Source organism: Nilaparvata lugens, chromosome 9 (assembly GCF_014356525.2).
Source record: "Nilaparvata lugens isolate BPH chromosome 9, ASM1435652v1, whole genome shotgun sequence".
Classification (NCBI taxonomy): Eukaryota; Metazoa; Arthropoda; class Insecta; order Hemiptera; family Delphacidae; genus Nilaparvata; species Nilaparvata lugens.
Window position 1 is genome coordinate 30,105,026 of NC_052512.1, and position 13,256 is coordinate 30,118,281.

General features: G+C 31.9%; 1 long non-coding RNA gene across 1 annotated transcript; it reads right to left on the minus strand.

Annotated features, from left to right (window-relative positions):
• Nucleotides 1-275: 275 nt before the first annotated feature.
• Nucleotides 276-6,898, minus strand: LOC120352900. The gene is made up of 2 exons (XR_005572125.1): nt 6,730-6,898; nt 276-430 (listed from the first exon to the last, which is right to left on the minus strand). It is a non-coding gene; the product is annotated as an uncharacterized LOC120352900 (long non-coding RNA).
• Between the last annotated feature and the right edge of the window lie 6,358 nt (nt 6,899-13,256).

Sequence of the window (13,256 nt, forward strand, 5' to 3'; positions counted from 1 at the left end):
TCGTGTGTGGTTACTTTGATTGTATCCGCACCGAAACCCCACTTCAGAGATAGAATCATTTGATACTCTTATTTTCCAAGAAGGATTTTGCCTCTTGTCTAATAAAAAATATTCATCATTTTACTCTGGATCCTAAACTAACAAATTTACCATTTTCATTAAGTTGACAATGCGTTGGCAATAAATAAAATACATTGCATCTGATTACGTTTATTGAAAACTTTTCAAGTTTACAAAATAAAAGAATGTTACACAATAAAAAACTTATTACTACCAAACCTATACTCTGAATTATGTTTTCTTTTTGACAAGACCTAATTTTTAAAATAATGAACAAATTTTACTGATTTTCTCAAAATAGATTAGATTAATTAATTTTCTACTCACGTGAATTTAGCCTACCCAAGATTCCACTTTTAATTTTAATCACCTTGAAAAAATTTAAATTGACACTTTCAAAAGTTACATTAATAAACAAATTTTCTACTTTATGTTTAATTGAACAAATAAATGAAATAATAAGCTATTAATTAAATTTTTATCAATAAATGTGGAGCAACCAAATTTTTTGTTCTAACTCATGGGAATCTCAGGTGAAAAAGGTACGGAAAAAACAGGATATATTATGAACTTCCTCTACCTGGAGCAATTAAATCTCAATGCTACTGAAATCTGAGTTATATAATTCAATGTATCAACCAAATAAAAGTTAAATTTTAAGTTATAATCTTGTTATTTAATTTGTACAATGTCAAAACTTTATAAAAAATAAAATAAACTATTGTTACAATTCAATCGAGTTCATTTATTCAACCTGATTTATTGACATTAAAAGGCGGCAAGTTTAAAATTTTCTTTTGGCGGTACGAGATCGACAAGTTTGAACTACAAAATCAATTCTCTCTCAAGTTAACTTGATAATATTTAATGTGACATTTTTCATTATTTTTCCTAACATTACAAATGCCCGCCTTCAACAATAAAAAAAATTATTTTCAATTTTGAAAAAATTTAAAATTGATTTTTTTTTTTATAAGTGTAATTACACAAAGTATAGAAATTCTGAATCAAGATTATTACATCGAATCTACTGAAATAATTATTTTTTTTTTTATATATAAAGCAATTGCATTAAATTCTCATAGCAAAATTTAAGTATGTCAAAAAATATTCAAGTGATTATTAATTCATATAAGAAAATTACAAAATTATTTCCGTTACATTTTTATGCATAACAATCTAGAATGTATATTGTCAAAATTTTCATCAAAATGAATACATTATAGATATAAACAGATTTGTCAAATTGTAAGAATAAAATTCCATAAGTTAATAATAAATGAATATAGATTATTAGAATACAAAACAAATATAGAATAAATCAATGATGTATAGTGGATATATTCATGTTATAAAAAACATTCTCAAATACTCATACTCAATTATAGTCTATTTACGAAGAATAGTTCAATATATGAAGACACTTTCAATATATTCACGTCGATGAATGTTTTTTGCGATGAAATGTTTTATGTGATGATCAATGATGATGAAGAATGTTTTTATTCCAATGAATGCGAAGATGGTAGCAGTATAGAACTCTGGAAGTTCTTGTAGACCAACTTGTTCTTGAAGTACCATGGAATTGTAGTCATCAGTTATCATTGAAGAATTATAGTCACAAATTGTAGACATCGCAAACATCGCGTTTCATTTTTCTTAGTGCTTCTAAAATTTTTTAGGAGTGATTTTTTCTTCTTTTTTTATTCTCGAAGATAACATAACAGCATACAGATTTCAGACACATCTTATGCAGTAATAACTTGTAGATACATCGTGAATAACTTGAAGATATTGTAGATTTCAGTCATGATTTTTTTTTTTTTTTTTTTTTTTTTACAGCATCAATGAGAAAGTTCATTTGATAGAAGTTCTTGTAGAAATAACTATTTTATTCGATAGTTATTACGAGTTTTGAAGATCAATTTGACATTTTGTAGAGCAGGAACATTGTTTACAAGAATCCATTAGACTTGGATTTAGATGAAGAGGTTACAAAAATCCATTAGACTTGGTTTTATGCGAATCTTGAAGATCAATTTTAACAATTTTTTACAACTGGAACATTTTTGGATTTAGACGAAGATGGAAGTTCATTTGCAGGCACATTCGTAGATACATCTCGTTATTTTTTAATCACTCATTTCTTTTACTTCTCATTTTTACATGTCCATACTCGTTTAGATAGCACTTTTATTTGTAGTTGTAGTTGCATTATGTGCAAGTGGAAAATTTTGAAAGGATTAACTTAAGGAACGGAGTGAGTTGCTAGAAAGGATTCACTGTTGCCAATATCTAGAAAGGAATAGCTTTTTTAAGGTAAGGTAAATTTTAGGTAAAGGTTTCTTGCAATGCAAAATCTTAAAGTTCTTGTGACTATAATTTCTGGAACACCCTCTATGTGGAATGACATCTTTATGCTGTGGAATGGAGTTAGGCCACATCTCAGCTTGAAGTTCTGCGAAGAAGTTCCATACCACTACCATTTTATTTTCAGCAATTTCGTTGTCGTAGAATATTGAAGATTCGAAGATATCATTCACATTTGTATTATACGTTGCAGTGTTATTCGATGCACTAGTAGTCACTTTCACGTCAAGAATGTATGAGCATTTAAGAATAAAAAATTATTATTTAAATTTTTAATAAGAATAAAATATATATACCGTATTTTTTTTAAAGATAAGTTTTAGAATTGACTATTACTCAAAAATATAGTTAAGTTGATAAATCGTCAGTCATATTTCAAACAAAATGAATCATGAATATTGTAAGTTCATGAATTTATCCACAAATTTCAAGTAAATTATAAAATAAAATATTGACAGAAGAGTTATACTAAATATTTAGTTAGGATATTAGTGATCAATAGCATATGAATCAATTTTAATTAAACAATATTATTATTTCAAGTACATACACATTATTATTACTGAATACAAGTGAATATAGAGTAATATATCAATCATCATGAATATCTCAACATATTTGAATACATGTTTGACAGATTAAACATAATAATCATCATTAATACCTTCATAATATTTTTCAAGTCATTGTGAACAAAATACATATTCAGAATTATTCAGACAGTTAGGTAACAACAATATTATATTATTTATTCCTTTATTTAAATCGTTTCAATGGTTTTCAGCAATTTATTTTCAATTAATTTGAACATTCATTATTTTATTAATCATTAATGTCAATCATTTGTTTATGAATTTACTATAGAAGTAGGAAGTTAAACACAATGAAATTTAAATATTACTTATAAATTTTCCAAAACTTTCAAAATACGTTTCATCAAGTCATTTAAATCATTGTATTACCAACACAAGCTACATGGTCATTCATAAGCACAAATTACATTACACAAAATTTATGAGCATCCCTTAAGACTTCAAGGTCAGGATTTCTTACTCAAACAAAATACAATTATAAATCAATAATTACTAATACTAATACATACCAACAAGAATACTAAACAACAGTACCAATACAATAGATTTCATGACTCAATAAAATTTGTTTGAATTACATTATTATTTTAAACAAAGTTTCATTTTCTACAGTTGATTTAACAAAGTGTTATAGTATTCAATTGCATATTCTTTATTTTAGAATGATTCTCAAGCCATTGATCACGTAAGTTTAGAAAAATTAATCATCTTTATGGTGAAAACGCTTCATCATAAACTCATTTACTTTCAAATTTTTTCCAGTTTTTATTTCTTCAAGTTCATAACAACCCTTTCTTAAATCTTTTACTACAACATACGGTCCCTTATATTTTGCACACAGTTTCGCAGATATTTTCTTCAATTTGTTAGACAGAATGTAATTTTTTATCAAGACTTGATCCCCTACATTGATTCTACATGGATTTTTATTTCTCATATTCTGTTTAAATCTTCTGATTACTCCTTTATTTTTTATATTAATTAACACTCTTCTATTTCTAAGTTCTTCGGGTTCTAGTTCAAATTTATTATCAGGAGGAAATCTAATACTTTTGAAAACTAAATGACCTAATTTTTTATCCATCATCATCTCTACTGGAATCTGTCCTGTTGTTTCATGAAAGTTACAGTTAATGATGTATTATTTGTGATGCTCCATATCCAGGCGGCGGATAGTTGAACTGCTGCGGAAACATCATTGGATTTCTAGGATGAAAATTACCTGGTTGATTTATGTTTTGATTCATTTGATTCATGTTTGAATTATTTGATTGTCTACGATCTTCCTGACGTTGTTGATAACCTGATCTTTGGAAGTTGTTATTATTTCTTCTATTATCAAAATTATTGCATCCTACCTGATCAAATCTTCGATTGTCATTTGACTGATTCCTATCTTGATTTTCTTGATTGTTTTGATTTTTGTTCACCCTATATTCATCTAATAAACTGAATGCATCCAACACCTTAATAAATTCTTCTGCATTCTTTACATTCCTAACAATTGCAGCGGTAATTATATTTTCATTGTAATGATTTTTCAACATTTCAAAAATTGTGTCTTTGTCAATAGCCGGAATTAAATTTTTACAGATATTAAATTTGGAAATAAAATATTCACTTAAAGTTAACTTACTACCAATGACGTATTTTCCAAATTGAAGTTCTTGTCGTGCTTTCTTCTGGATATCTTGCGACCACATCTTCGAGATGAATTTGTTTTTGAAGCTTTCAAAACTGTCAATATCGGTTTTTACAAAATCCCACCATTCTTGTTGTTGATAAGTTTTATTCAAATTATTGTCCAAAATACTTTTTATTTTTCCCCATTCAGTAATATGGTTACGAGATAAATATTCAGTTAAGCTATTGATGAAGTTCATAGGATTTCTCCTGTCAATCGACATTTGAAATTCGTATTTGTCAGAAGGAAAGCAATTATTTACTTGCGGTACAAAGTTCACTTGTGATGAGATTCTTTTCTGTAATTTATCAACTGTTTCACTGTTTTTCTCTACATTCAACTGTAAGGTACAGACCTTGACAGCTTCTTCGTTCTGCTTAACTTCCAAAATATTCAGATTCTTAGTGATCCTATCTTCTAAATTGATTTGCATGGCTGATTGTTTGTGAACACTAGCCCTAACATTTTCCATCTCTTCATTAATATTATTAATTTTATCTTTCAATTGACTTGTATCATTGTTCATTGTTTCGGTTACCTGACCTACTTGTACTTCAAGTTTTTTAGTTTTGACCTGTATTTCTTCGATTTCTGTGTTATTTTTCATACAGTATTGATCTAACCTACTTATTTCTTGTTTTGTAATTTTGTTGTCTAGTTCTGACCTAACCTTCTCAATTTTCTTGTCCTGGCATTCAACTTTCTGATTTATTGTTTGAAACTGTGCTTTTATTTCATTAAACTTCTCATCAAACCTATCATTTTGTCTGTTAAGTTTTTGGTTTAAACCATTAATTTCATTTTTTACACTGTTAATTTCACTTTTAATTTCATTTTTTGCTTCATCTTGTTTTTTAAATTCATTTTTTATACTTTTGTTTTGTTCTTCAAGAAACTTCATCAAGATATCCATTTTAGAATTTACATTATAAAGTGAATCACTAGATTGAGCAATAGAATCTTCAATGTTTTGTTGAGCATCATTGTTTGAATTATTGTCTTGATCATTTGAAATCTTTAAATTTGAATCATCAACTTCTTGTAGTTCAGGTTTATTACAATTCCTATCGTTTTGATCGAGGAAACCAACAAAATCTTCACCTAAGGATTCATTTGACTCTACTAGGGTTAAGTTCAGTTGTTCTTGCGACTCCATATCACTTGAATTCAATACAATAGTATCATTGGATGCATCAAACTCTTGCATTGTACTTTCCCTATCTTCTAATTCATCTACCAGTATAGTATCTTTGGACGCTTCAGATTCATGAATCAATTTTTCCATTTTGGTTGATGTCTTCATCTTACTTCTTAGTAGATAGTTGTTCATCAGAACTTGGTATTTTGATTACAGATATAATCATTTACAATGTTTTCTATAATTTACCTCGCATTTCAACTCAATGAACTTGACTGATTTGTAATCTAACCTAGTCAAAATCATTCAAAGTATCTCTTAGCGTCACTATCAAATTCTAAACTAATCATGAAATTTTCAAGTTTCAACATTTATTATTTGTGGTCTTTGTGAATATTTTGTTTCGATTTTCCCCATCCAGGGATGCCATTTGGGGCGTTTCGTGTGTGGTTACTTTTATTGTATCCGCACCGAAACCCCACTTCAGAGATAGAATCATTTGATACTCTTATTTTCCAAGAAGGATTTTGCCTCTTGTCTAATAAAAATATTCATCATTCTACTCTGGATCCTAAACTAACAAATTTACCATTTTCATTAAGTTGACAATGCGTTGGCAATAAATAAAATACATTGCATCTGATTACTTTTATTGAAAACTTTTCAAGTTTACAAAATAAAAGAATGTTAAACAATAAAAAACTTATTACTACCAAACCTATTCTCTGAATTGTGTTTTCTTTTATAACAAGACCTAATTTTTAAAATAATAAACAAATTTTACTGATTTTCTCAAATAGATGAGATTAATTAATTTTCTACTCACGTGAATTTAGCCTACCCAAGTAGGCACATTGAAAGTATGCACTTTCAATTTTAATCACCTTAAAAAATTTAAATTGACACTTTCAAAAGTTACATTAATAAACAAATTTTCTACTTTATGTTTAATTGAACAAATAAATGAAATAATAAGCTATTAATTAAAATTTTACCAATAAATGTGGAGCAACCAAATTTTTTGTTCTAACTCGTGGAAATCTCAGATTAAAAAGGTACGGAATCAAACAGGATATATTATGAACTTCCTCTACCTGGAGCAATTAAATCTGCTGCACCTCCCTTAGACCTCTATCAAATACAATAACAAATTCTCCTTATCAACACAAAAAATATCATAAATATAATCTCCTAGACACATTCCTCCTTACAACACTTAGAACATAGTATTTTTAAATTTGCCGCTCGCAAGGCCGCCAACCTGACTACACACATTACTTGATTCTCTTATAATTGATTCCTACCAAACAATAATTTCGATGTACGAATTTTCTGAGGCTTATATTTTATTGTAATTCCTAGGTCTTAATATAAATAATTTTCCATATATCAGGTACAATTCCTTTCTTTTGCTAATGGTTCTTTGGCTTTAGGTAACTAGCATTCAATTTAGGTTTTTTCGGTAACAAACATGGCATAAACTAACGGTAATAAATATAAAACATATAAATAAATATATTAACATTGATAAATATAATAATAACAGTGATAAATAACATTTTTGGGTTACAATACTTCTTTCATAATCATGTGTTTAACAGACGTTACATTTATTTGATTTGGGTGGCTTTGGCCAGCTGACTACTTGTTCTACATTTCATACTGCTATGTCAGAATTTGCTATCGAATCTTATAGTTAACCTAACTGCTACATTTTTTCCTTTTAAAGGTAATTAACAAATTTTAAATATACTATCCCCACTTGTGTCCTTTTTTATCTGATGTATATTATTTAATTACATAATTAAAAATTATTTATTCTTTTGCTTGTTGCAGGCTTTGGACAGTTGGGAGAAATAAAAACATCGGATTGTTGCCATGCGGTCCAACTCAATATTAAATTTATCATGATAGGTCAGTAATTCGTTCGATAGTGGTGTTTTCCTTGATTACTTATCATATTTATTTCAAATTCTGTGATATGGTTTAATATTGGCTACATTTTCCCACCAAACAATGTGCATATTCTCATTCTCTTGCAACTGGACTGTGTTGTGATGCGATATGGCTACGATAGTGAATGGCCCTGAATAAATTAAAAAGAATTTACGAGTTACTTTCTCCAAAGCATTTGATAATCTGTGGCTCTTTACTAAAACTTCATCTCCAATATTATATGAAAATATTTTGTATGCTCGGTCGTGAAATCTCTTTCTACTACTTGCCTTTTGCTCTAGCTTCAATCTGACTAGATGATGGATATTAGGATTTGTTGGCTTGTTCACCTCTGAGCTTGAAAAATCAATTAATTTTTCGATAAATGTAGTGTTTCTTTTACCGAACATGATTTCGTAAGGCGTACGACCGGTGCTTTCATTTAGACTATTATTATAACACTCTTCTAAAAATGGTATATATCTAACCCATTGTTGGTGTTTTTCGTTACAGTAAGTCCGCATAAAACAAGAGATCTCTGCCATATGTCGCTCTACTGGATTAGCGCTGGGGTTGTAAAGAGATGTCCTCGACCATTTAATATCAGCCAGGTGAAGTATTTCTTACCACTGCTTGCTACAAAAATAGGTTGCGTTGTCAGATAGGATTCGTTTAGGCTTTCCATTTGTCCATCTTTCCGTTATGCATCGGGCCAAAACTTCTCTGGTCAATTTACCTATGGGAAATAGCATTGTATATTTTGAAAAAACACATGTAAGCACGAATATGTATTTTTTCCGTATTGTGCCATGGGTAATGGACCATATATATCCGCTGATATCAATTCCAATGGTGCACTAGGGAGAATGGGATTCATTCCGCCCCTGATATGGTATCGCGGGTATTTGGCTTTCTGGCATATATCGCAAGCTTTTATTATTTTGGCCACTTTTTTATGCATGCTTTTAAAATAACAGCTTTCTTTTAGTAGGTGGAGGGTCTTCATAGTTCCAAAATGTCCAATACGTTTGTGAGCTTCTTTTATCAAATCTGTTTCCAGGTTAGCGGGGATTATTAGGCGACAGTCGTAAGTATTTTTAGCCGGTCGGTGGAACATAAATCCTTTGTAGCGGGAGTACTGTCGCAGGTAATCGGGCGGTTCAGTAGCTCCTTCTTCCATCAATTCGCGGATCCGGGACAGTCTTGAGTCTTCGTATTGGGCGATGCGGATTCTTTCAGGGGTTAATACGGCAGTGTGAATTCGTGGTTGGATATTGGGGGGATATGGTATGCTTTCTCCACTCTTTACGGCGAAACATTTTAGGTTGGTATCTTGACAATATGTAGCATCTATTTCCCTGGATAGAAAGTCGGCGGTCTGATTTTTCTTTCCTGGCAGATGGGTCAATTCGATATCATATTCTTGAAGTGCAAGAAACCATCTAGATAAGCGGTTGTGATTTAATTTGGCTGTTTTGAAAAATGTTAAGGCTTTATGGTCGGTATTGATAAATATCTTATTGCCGAGCAACAATGTCCGGTATTTAATACATACTTCCACAATACTCAACAACTCTTTTTCGGTCACAGAATATCGACGTTGTGCTGAGTTGAGTGTCTTACTAAAAAATGCTAGCACTCCTTTCTCTCCATGATCGTCTTCTTGGAAAATCTCTGCGCCTATCACATAATCTGAGGCATCGACATTCAAGAAAAAAGGTTTCTTCAGGTTAGGGTGTTTCAACACGACGGAATTTAGGAAAGCTTCTTTTAGTTGCTGGAATATGATCTCTTCTTTGTTAGTCCAATTCCAAGGCTTGGTACTAGACAATACATGACTGAGTTGGGCAGTGTAGTGTGACATTTGTTTGTTGAAGTGGCGGTAGAATTGTAAAAATCCAATAAACTTTTGTGATTGTTTATGGTTGGTTGGTGATGGAAATTGTCTGATAGCTAATAATCGGTCCGGGTCCTGTGATATGCCAGTAGGTGTGATTATGTGTCCTAGATATTTCACTTCCCTCGCAAAAAATTCACACTTCGATAGTTTGAGTTTCAATCCGCAATTCATCAATCTATCAAATACTGTATCTAAATGTTGGCAATGTTCACGTATATTCTGTGAGGCTATTAATCCATCGTCCACGTATAATGTACAGTAGTCTCTGATATCATCTCCTAGCGCCTGTCTCAAACACCGTATGAATACAGCCATAGCATTTCATAATCCAAACGCTAAACAAGTGAACCTATAATTGCGTCCATTAAACAGAAAGGATAAATAATCGCGCGATTCCGGTGCTACTTGGACTTGCCAATATCCTGCGCTCAAATCTACCGTTGAATATATGGTTTTGCCATGGAAAGTTTGCATAACTTGTTCAATTTGGTCTGGTCCTTCTCGGTCATCATCCAATATACGGTTCAAGGCGCGAGCATCCAGACATAGTCTTACTGTTCCATCCTTTTTTGCTACACACACAATCGGCAAACTATAGGGTGCTGTGGATTCTTCTATAACTCCTAATTGTTCCATGTGAGAGATTTCTGCTATGGCGGCGGATCAATAGGTGAAAGGTATGGGGTATGATTTGCGGTAATACGTGTCATGTGGTTTAACATTGAGTGAACATTCGAAGTGAGTAGCTAGACCAGGTTGTTCGGAAAAAACACCTGCATTTTTACGGAATACTTGAATTATTTCCTGTCTAATGTCAGGGTGCCAATCGGTACGTTGATGGATTCTATTTATTAGTATCTCTAACAATTCTTCGGTACTAGAGTCTGCTCCTAACAGTGTTCGGTTCTTCATTGTTAGGCTTAATACCTCCATATACTCCATAGCATTTTCAATTCCGTGGATACCCCACTTCCTCGGCGCGCCTTCCATGTAGTGAGCGAAATGTATCTCCGTAATTCCTTCAGTCCGTTTCTTCAGATCAAGGGGTACTATAACTTCATGTGATTCGGTTTCGGTAAAAGCATGAAATTTCAAGGTTTGGAAATTTAAACAGGCTTGGAAATGTTGTAGAAAATCTGTACCTATTATTATGTGTGGACCGGATACAGGTAATACAAGAAATGTATAAGCGAATTGTTGTTGTTGAAGGTTTATTTCCAGTAAGCATTGGGTAGTTATATGTATTCGCCGTCCTGGACTGATACCTGATACATATACGTTGGTTAGCGGTAGAGTAGCTAATTTTGTTTTTTCTTTTAGACGTTGAAATATGTCTGTTTGTATGAGGCTACATTGTGAACCACTATCTACTAATGCTTGAACCTTCATTCCATATATTTCGATATCGATATACGCCTGCATTTGGATATCCGGTAGCCTGCTTCCCTTCTCGGTTTCTTCTAACAAAGTTTCCGGTAAATCATATCTGAATGTGGTGTATGACGTTGAAATATCCTGCTTTTCTTTGTTTGTTTCATTTGAGCTTGTGGGTGTTATATCGGGGGTATCATATAGTCATGGTTTATTAGCTGTAGTTTTCTGTATATCTGGTGGCGGGTCGTTGGGTGTTGGGTTCCATGTTTTTTGTTGGTTTAATCCTGTTGCATGCGCTAATGTATAATTTGTGCTTACTTGTTGAGGTGGTGGTTTGTAATTTCTGTTGTAATTATTCTGAGTGTAACCATTATTTGAGTTTAGTTGATCACGGCCATCATAATAATTCCTGCGGTTGCTCTGATGGGCGTAATGATTAGTTGTGCGATTTTGAAAATTTTTATTATTCCAGTTATTATTTTGTTTGTGCTCATAGTGGCGTTCAAATTGAGGGGCAGATCGGGAGCGATCATATGATACCGGTTTATAATTTTGGCTGGTATACTGATTACTTTTTGAGTTATGTTGATTCTGTGTGTATCTTTGGTCTGATCGGTGGTTTGACATTGCCATCACAGACTGTATGCCATATAGATGATTTATTAGCTGTTTGCAATCGGTAATGGGTTGTGTGGCGAGTGCCATTCTAACTTGATACGGTAGTTTCTTTAGAATAATACTTGCTGATGCCGATTCGTTGATGGGCTCGCTCAATTGAGAATTTTAGAACTGTAGGGCAGTGACGAAAGTGGTACATGCACCGTCTAAGTTAGGGTTGAAATCGCATGATATGATGTCCACTAGCACGTCCAACTGTTTACTTCTGCTCCAATACTGTTCCAGGAAGACAGCTACAAACTCATCCAGTGATGTAAATTCATGGGCTCTACTCCGAAAGAACATCAGGGGTTCGCCAATTAATAAACTAGTCAAACGAAGATGCCACATGCTCCAAGAGGTAGGTGCAAGAGTTTGTACTAATTTTATCTGATCAATGAATGGTTGAGGTTGCAAATGGCGATCAGTATTATCAAATTTACCCAGTCCTTGCAATATACTATGTGAATAGAGGTTGCAGACCTTGTGGATCGAAGACTATCGACCCGACACTTCCTGGTTCCCTTTCTCATGGCGTATTGGCATCTACCATGGTGGGGTTTGATGTGCTGGGAGTCGACAAAGTGGGATCTGTGCAACCGCCGTACATATATGAAACTTCAGAGTTTGCGGGAGTGTGATTCATTATGACAATATGATTGATTGATTGATTGATTGATTGATTGATTGAGTACTTTATTTATGTAGATTACAATATATACTGGCTTATACACTTGTATACAATAGCTTACAATACAGCAAAGTTATAGATGAATTTACATAATATAGACTAAGAAAATAACTATTGAACTGTATATTATATAAAAAAGCAATTTGTAATATAATAACTATAGATAATAATCATATTGTTATGCATCTACATAAATTGGCGGAGCTTTGGACATATCAATGTCCATTCTTTGGGAAGAATATAAAAAATATCCTCCCCACTAACTCTCTACCAAAACGTTAATTTCGTTATTTAAACTAAGGATTTATTTATTAATGGAAATATTGTAAAAGTTTCAATCAATATGAATATTGAAGGGAAAAAAACAGAAAATTGATAAAGTAAAATAATTATATAGGTAGATAAGATCAAATAATTGATTAATAAAATGAAGTAGGCTGAAAGTAGATCAGGGTTATCAAATTTCAGTAATATACAGCAGTATGCAGTGGATAATTGAAATAACATGAGTTTATATAATATATATATATATATATATATATATATATATATAATATATATATATATATATACAATTCGTTCTATAACATGGTTTAAAGGTTTATATTGGTGGAATGGGTGAGGGATGGTTGTCATGTGATCGTTCTAGGGCCGGACAGTTTCAGTCATTTGTTCCAAAATATGTTTTTTTAAAGTCAGGTTGAAGCTCGCTCGGCTCTCGATAGACCTGATAGAAACAGGAAGTGTATTCCATGCACGACAGGCACTGACTAAGAAGGATTTTGTGAAAATAGTAGTTCGATGATTGGGTATCCTTAAAGTACTTTCTCCGGTTCTAGTATGTGAAGCATCTA